The 13,347-nt window shown below is 48.0% G+C and overlaps 1 protein-coding gene and 1 long non-coding RNA gene across 3 annotated transcripts in view; one reads left to right on the forward strand and one right to left on the reverse strand.

Moving 5' to 3' along the window:
- The window catches only part of RIN2 (Ras and Rab interactor 2), a 333,537-nt gene that overhangs the window by 273,194 nt on the left and 46,996 nt on the right, over window positions 1-13,347 (forward strand). The window lies entirely within an intron of this gene.
- LOC134910304 (uncharacterized) overlaps window positions 1-13,347 on the reverse strand; it is a 52,767-nt gene that overhangs the window by 38,505 nt on the left and 915 nt on the right. The gene's annotated exons all lie outside the window — the stretch shown is intronic.

Raw genomic sequence — 13,347 nt, forward strand, 5'->3', positions numbered from 1 at the left:
TATATGCTAATGCTAGTATCATCCTTCCCCTGGTGTACAGCTGTGCGCCTGTGACTATACGCTAATGCTAGTATCTGCCCTTCCCCTGGTGTACAGCTGTGTGCCTGTGACTATACGCTAATGCTAGTATCTGCCCTTCCCCTGGTGTACAGCTGTGCGCCTGTGACTATACGCTAATGCTAGTATCTGCCCTTCCCCTGGTGTACAGCTGTGCGCCTGTGACTATACGCTAATGCTAGTATCAGCCCTTCCCCTGGTGTACAGCTGTGCGCCTGTGACTATATGCTAATGCTAGTATCAGCCCTTCCCCTGGTGTACAGCTGTGTGCCTGTGACTATATGCTAATGCTAGTATCAGCCCTTCCCCCGGTGTACAGCTGTGTGCCTGTGACTATACGCTAATGCTAGTATCAGCCCTTCCCCCGGTGTACAGCTGTGTGCCTGTGACTATATGCTAATGCTAGTATCAGCCCTTGCCCTGGTGTACAGCTGTGTGCCTGTGACTATATGCTAATGCTAGTATCAGCCCTTGCCCTGGTGTACAGCTGTGTGCCTGTGACTATACGCTAATGCTAGTATCAGCCCTTCCCCTGGTGTACAGCTGTGTGCCTGTGACTATACGCTAATGCTAGTATCATCCCTTCCCCTGGTGTACAGCTGTGTGCCTGTGACTATATGCTAATACTAGTATCAGCCCTTCCCCCGGTGTACAGCTGTGTGCCTGTGACTATACGCTAATGCTAGTATCAGCCCTTCCCCTGGTGTACAGCTGTGCGCCTGTGACTATACGCTAATGCTAGTATCAGCCCTTCCCCCGGTGTACAGCTGTGTGCCTGTGACTATATGCTAATGCTAGTATCATCCTTCCCCTGGTGTACAGCTGTGCGCCTGTGACTATACGCTAATGCTAGTATCAGCCCTTCCCCCGGTGTACAGCTGTGTGCCTGTGACTATATGCTAATGCTAGTATCATCCTTCCCCTGGTGTACAGCTGTGTACCTGTGACTATACGCTAATGCTAGTATCATCCTTCCCCTGGTGTACAGCTGTGTGCCAGTGACTATACGCTAATGCTAGTATCAGCCCTTCCCCTGGTGTACAGCTGTGTGCCTGTGACTATATGCTAATGCTAGTATCAGCCCTTCCCCTGGTGTACAGCTGTGTGCCTGTGACTATATGCTAATGCTAGTATCAGCCCTTCCCCCGGTGTACAGCTGTGTGCCTGTGACTATACGCTAATGCTAGTATCAGCCCTTCCCCCGGTGTACAGCTGTGTGCCTGTGACTATACGCTAATGCTAGTATCAGCCCTTCCCCTGGTGTACAGCTGTGTGCCTGTGACTATACGCTAATGCTAGTATCATCCCTTCCCCTGGTGTACAGCTGTGTGCCTGTGGCTATACGCTAATGCTAGTATCAGCCCTTCCCCTGGTGTACAGCTGTGTGTCTGTGACTATATGCTAATGCTAGTATCAGCCCTTCCCCTGGTGTACAGCTGTGTGCCTGTGACTATATACTAATGCTAGTATCATCCTTCCCCTGGTGTACAGCTGTGCGCCTGTGACTATACGCTAATGCTAGTATCAGCCCTTCCCCCGGTGTACAGCTGTGTGCCTGTGACTATACGCTAATGCTAGTATCAGCCCTTCCCCTGGTGTACAGCTGTGTGCCTGTGACTATACGCTAATGCTAGTATCAGCCCTTCCCCCGGTGTACAGCTGTGTGCCAGTGACTATACGCTAATGCTAGTATCAGCCCTTCCCCCGGTGTACAGCTGTGTGCCTGTGACTATACGCTAATGCTAGTATCAGCCCTTCCCCCGGTGTACAGCTGTGTGCCAGTGACTATACGCTAATGCTAGTATCAGCCCTTCCCCTGGTGTACAGCTGTGTGCCTGTGACTATACGCTAATGCTAGTATCAGCCCTTCCCCCGGTGTACAGCTGTGTGCCTGTGACTATACGCTAATGCTAGTATCAGCCCTTCCCCCGGTGTACAGCTGTGTGCCTGTGACTATACGCTAATGCTAGTATCAGCCCTTCTCCCGGTGTACAGCTGTGTGCCAGTGACTATACGCTAATGCTAGTATCAGCCCTTCCCCTGGTGTACAGCTGTGTGCCTGTGACTATACGCTAATGCTAGTATCAGCCCTTCCCCTGGTGTACAGCTGTGTGCCTGTGACTATATGCTAATGCTAGTATCAGCCCTTCCCCTGGTGTACAGCTGTGTGCCTGTGACTATACGCTAATGCTAGTATCAGCCCTTCCCCTGGTGTACAGCTGTGTGCCTGTGACTATATGCTAATGCTAGTATCAGCCCTTCCCCTGGTGTACAGCTGTGTGCCTGTGACTATACGCTAATGCTAGTATCAGCCCTTCCCCTGGTGTACAGCTGTGTGCCTGTGACTATATGCTAATGCTAGTATCAGCCCTTCCCCTGGTGTACAGCTGTGTGCCTGTGACTATACGCTAATGCTAGTATCAGCCCTTCCCCTGGTGTACAGCTGTGTGCCTGTGACTATACGCTAATGCTAGTATCAGCCCTTCCCCTGGTGTACAGCTGTGTGCCTGTGACTATACGCTAATGCTAGTATCAGCCCTTCCCCTGGTGTACAGCTGTGTGCCTGTGACTATACGCTAATGCTAGTATCAGCCCTTCCCCTGGTGTACAGCTGTGTGCCTGTGACTATATGCTAATGCTAGTATCAGCCCTTCCCCTGGTGTACAGCTGTGTGCCTGTGACTATACGCTAATGCTAGTATCAGTCCTTCCCCTGGTGTACAGCTGTGTGCCTGTGACTATACGCTAATGCTAGTATCAGCCCTTCCCCTGGTGTACAGCTGTGTGCCTGTGACTATATGCTAATGCCAGTATCAGCGCTTCCCCTGGTGTACAGCTGTGCGACTGTGACTATACGCTAATGCTAGTATCAGCCCTTCCCCTGGTGTACAGCTGTGTGCCTGTGACTATACGCTAATGCCAGTGTCAGTCTTTCCCCCGGTATACAGCTGTGTGCCTGTGACTATACGCTAATGCCAGTATCAGCCCTTCCCCCCCAGTGTACAGCTGTGTGCCTGTGACTATACGCTAATGCTAGTATCAGCCCTTCCCCTGGTGTACAGCTGTGTGCCTGTGACTATACGCTAATGCTAGTATCAGCCCTTCCCCTGGTGTACAGCTGTGTGCCTGTGACTATACACTAATGCTAGTATCAGCCCTTCCCCTGGTGTACAGCTGTGTGCCTGTGACAATACGCTAATGCTAGTATCAGCCCTTCCCCTGGTGTACAGCTGTGCGCCTGTGACTATATGCTAATACTAGTATCAGCCCTTCCCCTGGTGTACAGCTGTGTGCCTGTGACTATACGCTAATGCTAGTATCAGCCCTTCCCTTGGTGTACAGCTGTGTGCCTGTGACTATATGCTAATACTAGTATCAGCCCTTCCCCTGGTGTACAGCTGTGTGCCTGTGACTATACGCTAATGCTAGTATCAGCCCTTCCCCTGGTGTACAGCTGTGTGCCTGTGACAATACGCTAATGCTAGTATCAGCCCTTCCCCTGGTGTACAGCTGTGCGCCTGTGACTATATGCTAATACTAGTATCAGCCCTTCCCCTGGTGTACAGCTGTGTGCCTGTGACTATACGCTAATGCTAGTATCAGTCCTTCCCCTGGTGTACAGCTGTGTGCCTGTGACTATACGCTAATGCTAGTATCAGCCCTTCCCCTGGTGTACAGCTGTGCGCCTGTGACTATATGCTAATACTAGTATCAGCCCTTCCCCTGGTGTACAGCTGTGTGCCTGTGACTATACGCTAATGCTAGTATCAGCCCTTCCCTTGGTGTACAGCTGTGTGCCTGTGACTATATGCTAATGCTAGTATCAGCCCTTCCCCTGGTGTACAGCTGTGTGACTGTGACTATATGCTAATGCTAGTATTAGCCCTTCCCCTGGTGTATTGCTGTGTGCCTGTGACTATACGCTAATGCCAGTATCAGCCCTTCCCCTGGTGTATAGCTGTGTACCTGTGACTATATGCTAATGCTAGTATCTGCCCTTCCCCTGGTGTACAGCTGTGTGCCTGTGACTGTACGCTAATGCTAGTATCAGCCCTTCCCCTGGTGTACAGCTGTGTGACTGTGACTATATGCTAATGCTTGTATCTGCCCTTCCCCTGGTGTACAGCTGTGTGCCTGTGACTATACGCTGATGCTAGTATCAGCCCTTCCCCCGGTGTACAGATGTGTGCCTGTGACTATACGCTAATGCTAGTATCAGTCCTTCCCCTGGTGTACAGCTGTGCGCCTGTGACTATACGCTTATGCTTGTATCAGCCCTTCCCCTGGTGTACAGCTGTGCGCCTGTGACTGTACACTAATGCTAGTATCAGCGCTTCCCCTGGTGTACAGCTGTGTGTCTGTGACTTTATGCTAATGCTAGTATCAGCCCTTCCCCTGGTGTACAGCTGTGTGCCTGTGACTATACGCTAATGCTAGTATCAGCCCTTCCCCTGGTGTACAGCTGTGCGCCTGTGACTGTACGCTAATGCTAGTATCAGCCCTTCCCCTGGTGTACAGCTGTGTGCTTGTGACTATACGCTAATGCTAGTATCAGCCCTTCCCCTGGTGTACAGCTGTGTGTCTGTGACTATACGCTAATGCTAGTATCAGCCCTTCCCCTGGTGTACAGCTGTGTGCCTGTGACTATACGCTAATACTAGTATCAGCCCTTCCCCTGGTGTACAGCTGTGTGCCTGTGACTATACGCTAATGCTAGTATCAGCCCTTCCCCTGGTGTACAGCTGTGTGCCTGTGACTATACGCTAATGCTAGTATCAGCCCTTCCCCTGGTGTACAGCTGTGTGCCTGTGACTATACGCTAATGCTAGTATCAGCCCTTCCCCTGGTGTACAGCTGTGTGCCTGTGACTATAAGCTAATGCTAGTATCAGCCCTTCCCCTGGTGTACAGCTGTGCGCCTGTGACTATATGCTAATTTCTAGTATCAGTCCTTCCCCTGGTGTACAGCTGTGTGCCTGTGACTATACGCTAATGCTAGTATCAGCCCTTCCCCTGGTGTACAGCTGTGTGCCTGTGACTATACGCTAATGCTAGTATCAGCCCTTCCCCTGGTGTACAGCTGTGTGCCTGTGACTATACGCTAATTTTTAGTATCAGTCCTTCCCCTGGTGTACAGCTGTGTGCCTGTGACTATACGCTAATGCTAGTATCAGCTCTTCCCCTGGTGTACAGCTGTGTGCCTGTGACTATACGCTAATGCTAGTATCAGCCCTTCCCCTGGTGTACAGCTGTGTGCCTGTGACTATATGCTAATGCTAGTATCAGCCCTTCCCCTGGTGTACAGCTGTGTGCCTGTGACTATAAGCTAATGCTAGTATCAGCCCTTCCCCTGGTGTACAGCTGTGCGCCTGTGACTATACGCTAATTTCTAGTATCAGTCCTTCCCCTGGTGTACAGCTGTGTGCCTGTGACTATACGCTAATGCTAGTATCAGCTCTTCCCCTGGTGTACAGCTATGTGCCTGTGACTATACGCTAATGCTAGTATCAGCCCTTTCCCTGGTGTACAGCTGTGTGCCTGTGACTATACGCTAATGCTAGTATCAGCCCTTCCCCTGGTGTACAGCTGTGCGCCTGTGACTATACGCTAATGCTAGTATCAGCCCTTCCCCTTGTGTACAGCTGTGTGCCTGTGACTATACGCTAATGCCAGTATCAGCCCTTCCCCTGGTGTACAGCTGTGCGCCTGTGACTATACGCTAATGCTAGTATCAGCCCTTCCCCTGGTGTACAGCTGTGCGCCTGTGACTATACGCTAATGCTAGTATCAGCCCTTCCCCTGGTGTACAGCTGTGTGCCTGTGACTATACGCTAATGCTAGTATCAGCCCTTCCCCTGGTGTACAGCTGTGTGCCTGTGACTATACGCTAATGCTAGTATCAGCTCTTCCCCTGGTGTACAGCTGTGTGCTTGTGACTATAAGCTAATGCTAGTATCAGCCCTTCCCCTGGTGTACAGCTGTGCGCCTGTGACTATACGCTAATTTCTAGTATCAGTCCTTCCCCTGGTGTACAGCTGTGTGCCTGTTACTGTACACTAATGCTAGTATCAGCTCTTCCCCTGGTGTACAGCTGTGTGCCTGTGACTATACGCTAATGCTAGTATCAGCCCTTCCCCCGGTGTACAGCTGTGTGCCTGTGACTATACGCTAATGCTAGTATCAGCCCTTCCCCTGGTGTACAGCTGTGTGCCTGTGACTATACGCTAATGCTAGTATCAGCCCTTCCCCTGGTGTACAGCTGTGTGCCTGTGACTATACGCTAATGCTAGTATCAGCCCTTCCCCTGGTGTACAGCTGTGTACCTGTGACTATACGCTAATGCTAGTATCAGCCCTTCCCCCGGTGTACAGCTGTGTGCCTGTGACTATATGCTATTGCTAGTATCAGCCCTTCCCCCGGTGTACAGCTGTGCGCCTGTGACTGTACGCTAATGCTAGTATCAGCCCTTCCCCTGGTGTACAGCTGTGTACCTGTGACTATACGCTAATGCTAGTATCAGCCCTTCCTCTGATGTACAGCTGTGCGCCTGTGACTATAGGCTAATGCTAGTATCAGCCCTTCCCCTGGTGTACAGCTGTGTGCCTGTGACTATACGCTAATGCTAGTATCAGCCCTTCCCCTGGTGTACAGCTGTGTGCCTGTGACTATACGCTAATACTAGTATCAGCCCTTCCCCTGGTGTACAGCTGTGTGCCTGTGACTATGTGCTAATGCTAGTATCAGCCCTTCCCCTGGTGTACAGCTGTGTACCTGTGACTATACGCTAATGCTAGTATCAGCCCTTCCCCTGGTGTACAGCTGTGCGCCTGTGACTATACGCTAATGCTAGTATCAGCCCTTCCCCTGGTGTACAGCTATGTGCCTGTGACTATACGCTAATGCTAGTATCAGCCCTACCCCTGGTGTACAGCTGTGTGCCTGTGACTATACGCTAATGCTAGTATCAGCCCTTCCCCTGGTGTACAGCTGTGTGCCTGTGACTATATGCTAATGCTAGTATCAGCCCTTCCCCTGGTGTACAGCTGTGTGCCTGTGACTATATGCTAATGCTAGTATCAGCCCTTCCCCTGGTGTACAGCTGTGTGTCTGTGACTATACGCTAATGCTAGTATCAGCCCTTCTCCTGGTGTACAGCTGTGTGCCTGTGACTATACGCTAATGCTAGTATCAGCCCTTCCCCTGGTGTACAGCTGTGTGCCTGTGACTATACGCTAATGCTAGTATCAGCCCTTCCCCTGGTGTACAGCTATGTGCCTGTGACTATACGCTAATGCTAGTATCAGCCCTTCTCCTGGTGTACAGCTGTGTGCCTGTGACTATATGCTAATGCTAGTATCATCCTTCCCCTGGTGTACAGCTATGTGCCTGTGACTATACGCTAATGCTGGTATCAGCCCTTCCCCTGGTGTACTGCTGTGTGCCTGTGACTATATGCTAATGCTAGTATCTGCCCTTCCCCTGGTGTACAGCTGTGTGCCTGTGACTATACGCTAATGCTAGTATCAGCCCTTCCCCTGGTGTACAGCTGTGTGCCTGTGACTATACGCTAATGCTAGTATCAGCCCTTCCCCCGGTGTACAGCTGTGTGCCTGTGACTATATGCTAATGCTAGTATCAGCCCTTCCCCTGGTGTACAGCTGTGTGCCTGTGACTGTACGCTAATGCTAGTATCAGCCCTTCCGCTGGTGTGTATGCCTGCATGTGACTGTGGAAGGACTGAGATGCCTACTTTCAGCATCTTCAGATGCTGTAATACTGCCTGATGCACCTTAAACACTCCTGTAGGTCGCACTATGGAAATTTGCACCAGAGCTATTGCATATTTTCATCTGAGTATGGCCTCCAGTGTGAGTGATTAAGCGTATGTGTATGCAGCACTTCACTGATGCTCCCGTGACACTCCGATAACAAGCCAATAAGTGACTCTCTCCATGCTTCTGAATATCCACTTCCTAGGAATACCCAGCACATTTCCACTCAGAGTCAGGACCTAATAGGTCACTGTTGCTGAAAGATGATCATTCACAGCCTGAAAAACGGTTTTCAACCTGTTCAATCCATCTGAACATCATTCAGCCAACTTCAAGCTGTGAATCATAATTGCTGTACTCAATGTCAGGTAGACTCCCCGAAATAGTAGCAATCTCCCTGACTGCACCTTACCCCCATTATGTAGCTGTCATATACTTGGGAAATAAATAAATCAGAGATATACAGTAATGCAAATGGGATCATTTCCCTGCATTGGTTATAAGGCACAATGAATCTTATGGCTACATGCCTGAGAGTATATACAGATGTGTCCATATACATCTTTGCTGCAGTCAAGCCAAACAGCCCTTCATGCATAGCTCCAACTCCTTTCAATGGGACAGTCCCGTTTTTCTAGGACTGTCCCGCTGTGTTGCAGGTAAGGAGTGGGTGAATAAATGCCAGGTGAGCCTGGGGGCAGAAGGGGGGGCCAGCGCAACAAGCCCCTTGCGGGCTCGGTGGCGAGCGCAGGGGTGTCGGAGACCCCCACGAGTGGGAATAGTCCCTGCTAGTCGGCATGCTGACTGTCGGGATTCTGAGGGGGCAGGATGTAGCACTTCATGTACAGATTCAAAGACTCAGTCGCACACAATATACAAGTGCCATATATCAAATTAATCAGCACAGTCTCTTTGTGCATCATAGACACATTGCGACTTAGGCACATTTTTGACAGAAAGACTCTCGATGTTAGCAGAGCTGCGCAGGACCTTATCTGTCCATGGGATAATCTTAGGCATAGCTGTGCAGTCCTGCGCGTTCGTCTAGTAGAGAGACTTCAACTTAGATCCCATGGACAAAAACCTAATACCCTTTGGTAGTGATACCTGTTTGGGAAATGAATACCCCCAAAGGGTGTTTGGTTTTTAATGGTTCTGGAGCTGGCTGTGACGTGGGGGGGCACCCAAAAAATTTGCCTGGGGTGGCATGGCCCCTAAATCAGGCCCCTGTATCTAGGCATGATATAAACATAATAAAACACTTCCACAGAGGTATGAGAGTAAAGGCATATCATAACACACATTTAATAAAGTCTGTTCCAGAGTTTCCCTCTTTTACAGAGTCCTATAATAGTTAAGAGCGGGTGATATAAGCAGTACATCATGAGAACGGGTGTACTACGAATGGCCAGCTGCCGGGATCCCGGTGCCCAGCATACCGGCGCCGGATCCTGACAGCCGGAATGCCAGCAGTGGCGTGAGCGCAAAAGAGGCCCTTGCGGGCTGTGCGCTCGCCACTCTGAGGGCACAGTGGCATGCTATTTATTCTCCCTCCAGGGGTGTCGTGGACACCCCAAGAGAGAGAATAGTTGTCGGGATCCTGGCGCCGGATTCCGACAGCCGGTATATCGAGTGCCACCCCATGAGAGCACAGATGAAATAGCGTGTGGGGAGATACAAATGTGGAATGTTGTTTGAAGAGACTTTCTCCCTTCTGCAGATAATATGCATTAAATTACAGAAACTCCCACTACGGCCTCTCTAAGCATCTGAACAGATGGAGCAAGAGAAGGTTCTTTTGGGCTACAACCTATTCATACGCTGAATAAACTATTCCGCACTGCGTTTGTGCTTCATAAATGATCCTCACAGAATGTTAACTCAGGGTGATGACCCTAAACATACTTTAGTAAGGACATCTGGGTTTTGTGATGCTGCAGGTTGGATTTTTAATGCCAAAAGAAAAATATCAACATGCAGTTGTTTTCTGTCTTCTCTTAGAGAAAAACCTAAATCATATTAAGACAAAGTTCAGGAACATACCAAAAACAGATTTTTTTGTCAACCTACTTGGCCTGTCTAACATAAACAGTCTATTGAGCGCTGCTAGCGATGTACTGGGCCTCGGACAAGTAGGGCAGACATATGTTAGACTTCTGAGCAGAGTTTCCTGTTACTCATTGTTATAATCTTGAAAAGCACGCAGCATGCCATTTTTCTTACCACACGCTAAGCTAAAATGTAAGTTGTGCAAGCTACACACATGCAGCTGTGTGTTTACAGGCTCCCAGAGAGATAGGAAAAAAACCTAAGCAGCTGATCATCTGGGCTGAGACTCGTGAGTGGGTGACAAAGGAGGATCATTGGCTGTTTTCATTCTAAACTAAGCAACGTCGAATTCTTCTGTATTATTAGGTCTGGTAGGTATTGGTAGCTCTTTGTACACTATTGTTTTATACTTCAGCAGTTACTTAAAGGCACATTTTGCTGAATTCTTACATGTATTGTATTAGATTGTGTTTGCAGACCTCTTTTTATTGGATTAATTAGAATTTTATTTATAAAGTGCTGACTTATTACGCAGCAATGTATGTTACGGGAATCATGGTATGACAGCAGCCAAAATGAGCTTACAGTCTAAAGGGGGGTACACATGTAGAGGTGTGTGCTTAAATTCGAAGCAATCTGACTAGATTGCTTGAAAATGAAGCACACATCGCTCCGTGTGTAGGGGTGCGCAGCCCTGTGTGCCGCTATCGCTGACTCTAGATTGGCCTGTGTGCAGGCCAAAACTAGTCAGATCACTCACTTCACCGCTGAGTGAAGTGAGCGGGTTTTCTTTCTTTCCTCGCTTTGCACACATTGCGCTGTGTTCTGAGCATCCTGAGATGTGTGCTGAGCGATCTGTGCTAGATCGCTCAGCACACATATGTACGTGTGTATCCCCTTTAAGAGATGAAGGAATGTCTGGTGCAGAAGGAATTATATTCTATTAGAATAAAGTAAATAATCATAGTAAGACAAATTACATGGCTGAGAGATAACGTTTTTACCAACACGGTGACTACACAAAATACCCCTAGGTTAAAACCTGGGTTACTGCTGTGATAAACCGGGCCGAGGCTCAGGGGAAAGAGCTCCCTTAAAAAATAACCCAATGGACCTGGGAATCCTACCTGGGTAGGGTGCAGTGTAGACAGGTAACCCGGTTCTTCCAACTTGGGTCCCATTTGCAGCATGGGGAGAGTCAGATTTCCTGGTGCTTAGAGAAGAGAGACTGCACCACTGCGCAGTGTAAACTGCGCCAATCTAGGAATAACCTTGGTTGGAGCTGCAGTGGGAATGGGGTCTGTCCCGGGTCTGACCTGGATTGTAACTATGTTCTAAATCCTAGGTCGGACCCAGTATTTTGGCGGAAAAGGGGTATAAACTGCTAAGAGCCGACTCGGATCCCTTTACTGGTCCCTTTGTTCTGTTTAACATGTTATCAAATATGTACCAATATATTATTATGTAAATATTATAACAATTACATTTTTTTAAATGTCCACTAGAGGCACTATTCCATTGTGGCCTGTATATAGTACCACTAATTATAATGTATGCAAATATAAAGGGTGCCTAAGAAGTGGGAGGAATGCGTCAGGGGACCCAGACTCCCGGCAGTCCCAAAAATTCCAAAGTCACCTGGACATTTCATTACCGGACATTCCATTAAAGTAGATAACCAGTTATTTAAACATTTGTTTGATTATAAAATCCACATTCATTATTATGTATGAATGTAATAAAAAATAACCTCTAAAATACAGCTGTTATCAAAAAGACCACTAGCTGCAATACACCTGCAAAATCAAATAATATGGACACAAGCTATAAGGATAGCACCTGTCATCTTAGTTGTCAATCCTTGATCAGCCAAGCAGAAGCAGTTATCCAGTGCTGGCAATCACCATCCTCTTCAGTATTTGCATTAGCCCTCAGGCACATAGAGTTTGTTGTGTTAAGAAAGTAAATATTGGCAGGCACACGTCTCCATATGCGTCAGCCTCTATTTGCAATTACACAACCATACACTTACTGTACTCTGCCTGTACTCAGCCTTGCCTCTTGGAGTACAGGAGGTGCAATTCTCAGATCTGCATATTTTACATTGCACAAACAGGCGTGCAACAAAGTGTTCTAAATGTAGAATAAAAGTTAGTGAAGAGTCAAACTGATCACTGTGAGATAGAAAAAACAGCATTTAGGAGTATTTTTATCGTTAAGAAAAAAAAATAGATTCTGGTAATGTAATCTAGGTATATTAGTTTGATTTACCTTATTCACTCTTACTTGTATTTCTTTTTAAGGACAAATATAAGACACCTGCCAGATATTTATTTCAGGAAAGATAAAATAACTGCTACAGTATATCCCATTCAGCAGTAGAATTATGTTAGTACAATTAATTAATTAGTAATTAATTAATAGAATAATGTTGTAATGTGAAAATATGTCCCCTTAATAAATTATCATGTTTATCAATCCTACTTAAGTTGAGCTACTCAGTAGCAGTGCTGTCATGTCACTACATTGAGCTACTCAGTAGCAGTGCTGTCATGTCACTACGTTGAGCTACTCAGTAGCAGTGCTGTCATGTCACTACGTTGAGCTACTCAGTAGCAGTGCTGTCATGTCACTATGTTGAGCTACTCAGTAGCAGTGCTGTCATGTCACTACGTTGAGCTACTCAGTAGCAGTGCTGTCATGTCACTACGTTGAGCTACTCAGTAGCAGTGCTGTCATGTCACTACGTTGAGCTACTCAGTAGCAGTGCTGTCATGTCACTATGTTGAGCTACTCAGTAGCAGTGCTGTCATGTCACTACGTTGAGCTACTCAGTAGCAGTGCTGTCATGTCACTACGTTGAGCTACTCAGTAGCAGTGCTGTCATGTCACTACGTTGAGCTACTCAGTAGCAGTGCTGTCATGTCACTACGTTGAGCTACTCAGTAGCAGTGTTGTCATGTCACTATACGTTGAGCTACTCAGTAGCAGTGCTGTCATGTCACTACGTTGAGCTACTCAGTAGCAGTGCTGTCATGTCACTACGTTGAGCTACTCAGTAGCAGTGCTGTCATGTCACTACGTTGAGCTACTCAGTAGCAGTGCTGTCATGTCACTATGTTGAGCTACTCAGTAGCAGTGCTGTCATGTCACTACGTTGAGCTACTCAGTAGCAGTGCTGTCATGTCACTACGTTGAGCTACTCAGTAGCAGTGCTGTCATGTCACTACGTTGAGCTACTCAGTAGCAGTGCTGTCATGTCACTATGTTGAGCTACTCAGTAGCAGTGCTGTCATGTCACTACGTTGAGCTACTCAGTAGCAGTGCTGTCATGTCACTACGTTGAGCTACTCAGTAGCAGTGCTGTCATGTCACTACGTTGAGCTACTCAGTAGCAGTGCTGTCATGTCACTACGTTGAGCTACTCAGTAGCAGTGTTGTCATGTCACTATACGTTGAGCTACTCAGTAG

The sequence above is a fragment of the Pseudophryne corroboree genome, chromosome 4 (genome assembly GCF_028390025.1).
Source record: "Pseudophryne corroboree isolate aPseCor3 chromosome 4, aPseCor3.hap2, whole genome shotgun sequence".
NCBI lineage: Eukaryota > Metazoa > Chordata > Amphibia > Anura > Myobatrachidae > Pseudophryne > Pseudophryne corroboree.